This window comes from Anoplopoma fimbria, chromosome 17, assembly GCF_027596085.1.
Source record: "Anoplopoma fimbria isolate UVic2021 breed Golden Eagle Sablefish chromosome 17, Afim_UVic_2022, whole genome shotgun sequence".
Classification (NCBI taxonomy): Eukaryota; Metazoa; Chordata; class Actinopteri; order Perciformes; family Anoplopomatidae; genus Anoplopoma; species Anoplopoma fimbria.
Window position 1 is genome coordinate 14,970,460 of NC_072465.1, and position 9,606 is coordinate 14,980,065.

Here is a 9,606-nt window from a genome sequence, read left to right on the forward strand (position 1 = left end):
ACATGCATTTCTTCTTACAGAAAGAACATTTCTATTACAGTTTGAACAACAAATAAATAAAGTTATAAATGTATAGCACAGCCACCAAATCAATGACCTGATGAAATACATGCAAATAGTAAGTTACATACCATAAAACCACATTGCCCGGAGGGAAATCTTCCACCCACACATCCACATCACAACCTTAACATTGAGGTACTATTTTTTTAGCTGTGGTCTGTGTTAGCCTGATTAGTTTAACTTTTAAAAACGATTACATAATGTGGCACAGATCTTAAAATTAATTTTCAAATGTGTAACTTCATTGCAATCTTTCTAATAATATTCTGTAATGCTTTAGATTATGCCTCGCAGCGTACAGCGCAATACTTCCCCGATTTACTGTGTCACTGTTGTGTTATAAAAAATATTAGAATAGCAGAATAGGTACCAGGAAGTTAAATATTGAATACAGTATGAACTGTCTTTAAATTCACAGAATATTATTCCCCAACTTTACATGTTGTTCTCTTGTCACTACAGGTATGTAAATTTGATTTATCTGACTGCTTCTATTAATTGATGAAAAATATAAAACTGAGGATGCGATACATTGAGATGCATTGTGAATTGTTGTGTGATTTTTACAGGCTTACAGGTGCATCTCAATAAATTAGAATATCATGGAAAGGTTTGTTTATTTCGATAATTCAATTCAAAAAGTGAAACTCATATATTATATAGATTCATTACACACAGAGTGAAATATTTCAAGCGTTTATTTCTTTTAATTTTGATGATTATGGCTTACAGCTAATGAAAACCCAAAATTCAGTATCTCAGAAAATTAGAATATTACATAAGACCAATAATACAAAGGATTTTTAAAACAGAAATGTCAGCCTACTGAAAAGTATGTTCATATATATATGCACTCAATACTTGGTCGGGGCTCCTTTTGCATGAATTACTGCATCAATGCGGCATGGCATGGCGGCGATAAGCCTGTGGCACTGCTGATGTGTTATGGAAGCCCAGGTTGCTTTGATAGTGGCCTTCAGCTCGTCTGCATTGTTGGGTCTGGTGTCTCTCATCTTCCTCTTGACAATACCCAATAGATTCTCTATGGGGTTCAGGTCAAGCGAGTTTGCTGGCCAATCAAGCACAGTGATACCATGGTCATTAAACCAGGTATTGGTACTTTTGGCAGTGTGGGCAGGTGCCAAGTCCTGCTGGAAAATGAAATCAGCATCTCCATAAAGCTTGTCAGCGGAAGGTAGCATAAAGTGCTCTAAAATTTCCTGGTAGATGGCTGCGTTGACTTTGGACTTGATAAAATACAGTGGACCAACACCAGCAGATGACATGGCTCCCCAAATCATCACTGACTGTGGAAACTTCACACTGGACTTCAAGCATCTTGGATTATGTGCCTCTCCACTCTTCCTCCAGACTCTGGGACCTTGATTTCCAAATGAAATGCAAAATTTACTTTCATCGGAAAAGAGGACCACTTTGGACCACTGAGCAACAGTCCAGTCCTTTTTCTCCTTAGCCCAGGTAAGACACTTCTGACGTTGTCTCTGGTTCAGGAGTGGCTTGACACGAGGAATGCAACAGTTGTAGCCCATGTGCTGGATACGTCTGTGCATGGTGGCTCTTGATGCACTGACTCCAGCCTCAGTCCACTCCTTGTGAATCTCCCCCAAATTCTTGAATGGCCATTGCTTCACAATCCTCTCAAGGCTGTAGTTATCCCTGTTGCTTGTGCACCTTTTTCTACCACACTTTTTCCTTCCACTCAACTTTCTATGAATATGCTTGGATACAGCACTCTGTGAACAGCCAGCGTCTTTAGCAATGACCTTTTGTGGCTTACCCTCCTTGTGGAGGGTGTCAATGACTGTCTTCTGGACAACTGTCAAGTCAGCAGTCTTCCCCATGATTGTGTAGCCTACTGAACCAGCCTTAGAGACCATTTAAAGGTTCAGGAAACCTTTGCAGGTGTTTTGAGTTAATTAGCTGATTAGAGTGGGACATCGTGAGTCTACAATATTGAGGTTTTTCACAATATTCTAATTTTCTGAGCTACTGAATTTTGGGTTTTCATTAGCTGTAAGCCATAATCATCAAAATTAAAATAAATAAACGCTTGGAATATTTCACTCTGTGTGTAATGAATCTATATAATATATGAGTTTCACTTTTTGAATTGAATTATCGAAATAAACGAACTTTTCCATGATATTCTAATTTATTGAGATGCACCTGTATGTTATGAAAATTTTGCTCTGAGAGTAATAGGATTAAATACAGTTACAAAAATATTATTAATTGAAACTGACTGGTCAAATATGAAACGGTGAAAGGTGATTTAACCCCATGGCCATCTCTAAATTAGAGTCATGCTTGTGAAGCTAATATGTACCATGCACACATATCTGCCAAGAGGAGGATTTATAAACAGTTGGTCATTTCGAGAGTAATTTCCTGAAATGAGCTCACACACCCACAGAGAAAAAGCACTATTGTTTTGCAAAAATGACTCTAAAACTCTTATATAAAAGACATATCTTTCACTGCCTACAGGCTCAGAAACAAATAAACATCATCCTAAAACATTTTCCTGTGCGGTTTGCAACACTGCTGAGGGATGTAGCTTTTCATGACAGAAAAATCTATGATGTGGTGTGGGCTTTGTTGCACATTGTTGTTGACTCATGTGGTGTTTATATTATTATAAACCATACAAAATTCATATAATGAATTTAAAATGAAAATAATCCAAAAAAAATAAATATATATATATATTTATGAATGTAAAAAACAATTACCAACAAAATAATATTTTCCACAGCTACTTATAGCCATCTGACTTTAAAGAAGAATCATTTGTTAAATGAGTTTCGGATGTAAATACTGTAACAACTATTAAACGGTATTAATTGATTTTGACCACTTGGTCAAGTAATATGTACTCATTTACACATTTACACCACCTGTTCAGCATTGTCTCTCTTTTTAGCTCTAGATTGGTCTCCATCAATTTCTAAGAAAAATATCTGCCTGTTTAGCTGCTAAATGCTCCAGTATGTTCAGCTGTTGCTTTGTCTGCAATTTGGATCATAAACCAAAACAATGAGCTAAAAGATGCTAACAAAGTAGAGAGAAACTGCAGTCGGGTAATCACTCTCAATGGTTTCGTCACTATGAGCAACCCCTTTCACTTAGCACATGATTATCCATTGTTGATATAAAAAAATTTGATTGGCGAAGCTTTGACTATAAATTTTGTTTACATAGGTATAAAGACATAGTGGGTCCGATCCTTTCTCAAACAGTATTCTTTCAATGGATATCTGTAAGCGGTCTCTTTGTAGAGAACAGGAACAATCACCGATATGCCAGATAAGGGACGAGAAGGTTTATAGTCCTCAACATGTTAATGAACTGTTCTAAGGGGTCGCAATAAAATGTAACATTTTTCACAAATGATCTTGCAAAACTCCTCAAATACAAAGATTTTTGACTTGAGATTTTGCAGGAAAAAATACTGTCTCACAAAGAGTTTGTAGTACTGCACATACTGGTCATCCAGGTTTCCAACTTCATGCTTCAACAGGTTAGCCTGAGAATAATGAAGTTATTGTAAGACAGCATTTGAGAGTGATGAAAGTGAACTTCTGCTCATGATCCCGCCTAAGACCAAAGAGCAGTGGTAAATAATCCCATTTAGTTGGTACAAAAATAAGCCTCTTAACAAGTGAAATTTAGCTCATTAGTCAGTCCTCCATCACCCCATTAAGAGGAAGACTGAAGATTATGCTCACTTTGCATTAGTGTCAGGTTTCTTTTATTCCAAATAACCAAGGGTCCATTGTGCCTGTGATGAATTTCACATCATTCCATCCCTACCATTATCTTCTACTGCAGATGAGATAATACAACGTATGAACTGCAAGAGAGAAAAAGTTAACCTGGATCTTTACCATTTGTTTAATAGACAGATGTCAATTACATCATTACTTGAGTGAGGATAATTACTGTAGCAGGCTCATCTGCTTCAGGCTAACAGAACTACTTCAGAGCTGAATCCACCTCTCAGCTTGATCTTGCGTGCTAAAATGTACATTCTTCAATAATTTGGGGCCATTTTGCACTCTCTAACTTAAGCTTCATGAGATGGTTGAAAATACTTTCTGCAGCTGACTAGTAACAGTATGTTTTAAGAAGAGAAAAGGACTTGCCAATCACATTATATGGACATCGAGTTTGGCTGAGGTTTCTGGAGTGTAACCCTAAACCCAATGGAGCAGGACAGAGAAGCTAATGTTAGCCTAAAATATGAGTGCGTTCAGAACTGACTATCGATAAAAGCAAAATATGACAATGTGCAATGGAAACAAATTAGAGAACAAAATATGGCAGACATGAAGCCGACGAAAAAAACACATCCAGTTTTCTTCATTGTTTGAGCTCTCTTAAGTACATCATCTTGTTAAACCCACTTTATCTGAAGTGGTGTAATGGTTTTACGACTAGAATAGTTGCACCAACTTAAGTTGCATTTTCTTTTGCTGATTTTCCCGAAATCAATTACTATTTACAGTATTACAATAACTAATAACTACTTATAGTATATAATATATATATATTCTGTGTAGGTTATCCTCTTTTATACCGGCTTAATGTGTAAAATGGAATGAAAAAATTATGGAAAAATTGCAATGATGGAGAGATACATAGAAAGCACATAGAAAGCTACCATTGCTGAAACGCTTTCATGCGTTTCCAACACTAGGGACATGGTTCTTCCAAATTGGCACGACAAACAACTTTTGGGGGTCTGGCAAGTTAGTCAACCTCCAAAGCAGCTCGGTTGGTTTTTTCATGCTGACTGATGGATGTCTCCTGCTTCTGGAACACAGAGCAGTAACTGGATTTGATTGTATTTGTTAGATCATTTCCTGTCTTATCCACGCTAAGTATCATTACAAACGATGTCTGATCTCAGCCGCAACCGCAATGAACATACATCACTGGACTGACTGTAATTATCACAAATAATATAAGTGTAACTAATTTAAAAACAACACAAGTTGACTGGAGGAAATCAGAGATGGCAGTGAGAGAATTTGCCACAACAGAGATCTCAATTAATGTCATTTCTAACAGCCTGACCAACTGACGATTGGACCAGTGTTTTCCCATCTTAACCTTTAAGCATTTTGGGCCTGGTTTCATGCAGAGGTGTGCTCTCAGCCGCTATCATCAGAAGGTCTCCATATTCTTCAACTAACTATATTAGAGGAGATGCCCGGGGGGAACCACAAAGTAGATTTCTTCCTAATGATTTCATAAAACATCTTGATCTTTTATCTGATTTGCGGCTTGTTACTTAAATCAAGTCACTGTAAACACAATGGAAATATGGCTCAAATAAGATTACACATTATTAAATTGTGTGATAATTAATTCCAGGAAAATGTCTCTGAAATGCAACAGCACTAACCAGCAATACAAGTACAGAGACAAGTCCTTTGTTGAAGCTATTAGACTGATTGCATAAAGTGAGCTGATTTGCTACTGCTTTTCATCCAGATATAGGTCTATAGTTAGCCAACACCTTCAGATATGTTGAAAAATGAATGATCATGATAAGGCAGAACATACAAATGATACACATCATCAGGGATATAAATGGAAAACGTCAGCATGCTGTGATGTGTTTTGACTTGCAATTTAAATTCTATGTTATGAAATCTGAGTTTTGGGAATTCCTTATCAACTCATTCTCACCAAAATGTAGAAAACCAAGCGGAACAGGAAAAAAACAATACAAGCCAAAGTGACATTGGAAGTTTCTGTGGGTTGTCCAGTATATATGTCCAGTGTATATATATATATATATATATATATATATATATATATATATATATATATATATATATATATATATGTATGACAATATAAAAGACAACAACTGATATATTGCTTCCTCATGTGGATGAAAAGGACGTTCAAGCCATAACCGCTCATTCGGTTTGCTGAAGATAGTAAGGTCACGATGGTCTACCCGAGCCGGCTGTGATGGATGAGGAAGGCTCATTTCTAAGATATTCCATTACAGCACCACTGAGACGCAGTAAACAAAGAACTCAGACATGAATCCCACAAAGGTGGAGTGCATCTTCTCAGTTTGATAAAATAACCTGAGTGACATGGGTAAAAGGGAATTATCTTGTGATAGTCTCAGAGACAGATATCAAGCCATCTGGGCCACCAAAAGATGCACCGCATATGGTGGCATGGTGGCCAGTTGGCCGTCAGATTATCTGACTGTCTTGGCTGTTTTGTATATATGTGTTGACATGCTGACTTGGTTAGGAATTGCTACCAGGGAATGGAAATACTTCCAGGCAAGGATAATGTGGTCCTAATTAGTTCCACTGGAGTTAAGATACGATCTAGTGTGGAGAGCAGACAGCAGGATTCAAAATCATTATTGTTGCTACTTCGAATGGAGTGGAATTATTTTTTTTTACATTCTACATTCATGAAACTCTTCCAAAACTGCTTAAAAAATATTCAATTTTCAGAACTCCATTTTCAAAATATTACATTAGCCAAACAAGTTGAAGGCAACTGTCATCATCTGTAAAACAGCCATCCAAGCTCTGTTCTTTAGCAAAGTTTAAACTTACACAAAAGGAGAAATTGACACTGTGGATAAACTACAATCACTGCTGCCTGGTTGTATGTGATGAACCCACTGAAAATCACCCAATTGCAGCCTATGCCGTTTAAATGGATTAAATAGAATAGATAGATAGAATTGACACGCATGTGGCAGAAATGTATTTCCTCATGTCTAATTTTGTTTACTCATCGTTGTATATTAAATATGTTGGTAAGATGAGTGTTAATAACTTAAATTTTACACAAACAACTATCCTCTTATAATTAGGTCCTGATTTGTATGGAAAACTGTGTACCTGCTGACCTTTTTCTATCCACATGAGTCTCTCAGTTCAGAGGCCCCTTGGAACAGAGAGGGACGGCCTCATATTACAGAGCAGAAGAAGACAATAAATTGTCCATCCAGAAATCCCACAACATGCCATTCCACTGCAGCTTAACTGAAATGTTACAGCCAACCAACTCAAAGGCAGCTGCTTTAGCCTTAGTTTGTGGTAATTACAGCATTTAAAGCTATTTGAGTTGATTGAAAAAAGGATTCAATGCTAAGGGAAACTAAATGAGAATGTAAATGTCATTCTGCCATTTCACATTTTCTATAGCCTGTTTCTCATGCAGTTAGTTTCTTTTGATCGACATGGTCATACGGTATTCTCAACAAAAAATCAATACAACTATCTTGCTTTCTCATGAGCTTAATGCAGGATATCAGTTTAAGGAGAGTGAAGGAATAACAACAGCACCTTAGTTCCAGATTTGCATTTAGCCTTCAGATAAATGAGGATGTCCTTCATACGTTTTTAAGAAGTTTGAAAGCAAATGCCTGATAAGCAGCGGAAGTCAATTAAACAGTTGACTATATCTCACAACCATGCAGTATGAATGCACTGCAAAAGTTGAGTTGAGGTGGATTTAGCACAAAAATGATGATGGATAGGGAATAAATTATCAGACATACTAAATGTACACTCAGCACCATATGAAGAATGTCGTAGTCAGTTTAAAGTAGCAACTAGGGGTAGAATTAGAATTTTTGTGGAAATAAATGACATGTCGACCTGAAGCATCTGTCACTTCAGGCAGTAGAGAATATTAAATGTTTAAAAGTGTCGTCCTTGGTCCTACAGCATGTAAGGCACGATAGATAGCACAGAGAGTGCAGTCAATAACACAATGTGGATAGTTGCAATATCATAGCTCATAGGATTACTGCATGCCCCCCAGTGACAAGCCTCTTTCAGATAATAGATTTGACAACATGAACAGTGTGCTGTCTCTAAGGAAGCATTTAATTTACAAGCCGTCGAAAAGATTACATGCACAATGTTCTGAATGTATTAGAACAGACTGCTCCCCCATCATATTATGCTATTTACAAACCCCCTGACAACAGAAAGTGCTATGATCCGGCTCTATCAAAACCCATTTTATTCTTTCTCTATTTCACGCTCTGACAGAGATCATTCAGGGGCACGTCAGGGTGAAACAAGCGAAGATTCATTGAAATGTCAGTGCACGAGTAAATAAAATCAACTCAGTCAAAATGTCTAATGAAGTCTAGGAAAACAATGAGCAGCTTATGGATTCCCTCTAACTCAGTCTCCCATCTGTCTTTCACCTGTTGGAAAAGCCCTCTCAGCATTCACACTTAATTTCTGAAAATCAACATTTTGTGGAGTTTTATTCACAGCCGCAAAGAGATAGATCACTCCTGCACCCTGCTGAGCTACCACCGAATGGCATCAGTAAGAAATACAATTGTTTTGTGGGATATCGACAGATGAGACGAAAGCAAACAAAATGTTACCCTCTGGAAGGACAGCTCTGTGTCTTGCTACTGCAAAGCTGCTTTTGTGGTGTCTTTGAAATGCAAGGGCACCTCGGTAGACATAGCCTCACCTCAGGTATTTATCCCTACAATAATGTGATCGACAGGGATTACGATGCGGGAGTATGTAATAAAAACAGACAAAAGTATTGGGAGGGCAAGTATTAAGAAAGAACCTCATAAAAAACATCCAGAGGGGAACTATCTCTCCTCCACAAGAAATGGTTTCTCTGACCTTTAACAACACAGTGTAAAAAATCTGTTGCCTTCAAACATATGTCATGATTTTACATTTGAATTTAAGTTTGTTCGGTTTTAAAATTCAAAGCTTAGATTAAAGATGAGTCACCACTGAAGCATTTAATGGCTTCAGTTAAACGTAGCATGGTGGTTCTTTAGCTGTAACAATAACAACATGGGTAGACATTCAGTTCGGACACTAATTAACCAAATCTCTACATTTGTAATACTTAAAAGACAAAATGTTAAATCTCCCACATTCAGGTTCCAAACCTTGATTTCCAGTGTAACTCATGGAAGAAGAGGAATAATCAATGCCATTCTTAAATGCCGTTGTTACATTGCTCTCATTAGATGGTCGATGAAGTGACACACAGCGATTTTGTATGGTTTGAAACACACTGCTTCAAACAATTTTTTAGCAGAACAAATCAAACACAGGCATTATGTCTACGCACAGCTGCAACAACAGTTAGTTCAGAATCAATAAAAATAACTGAAATAATAAATGAATTGTTATTTTGAGCAGCAGTTTCCGCCATGGCTGACAAATGTCAGAGATAAAGTCATCAAGAAAAAAAATCTGAGAACAAAGACTCCTCACACTGTGTGGACTGTGGAGTGATCTTTGAGAGGTGGAAAACAAAAATAGCAGTGTCACTGGTTATCAGCAGAAAGGTATTGGCAATAGTAAAAATGGATATGGAAATGAATACATTGATAAATATCAATTGATAGCTAATCCTTCAGACTAGCGGATGCTTTTTTGTGCTCATGAAATCTCATTTTTGTGTTTGTAACTGTGTAACCCTCCACTGAGGTAACTTCATAAGACAAAATGGACATGGTCTAGTCAG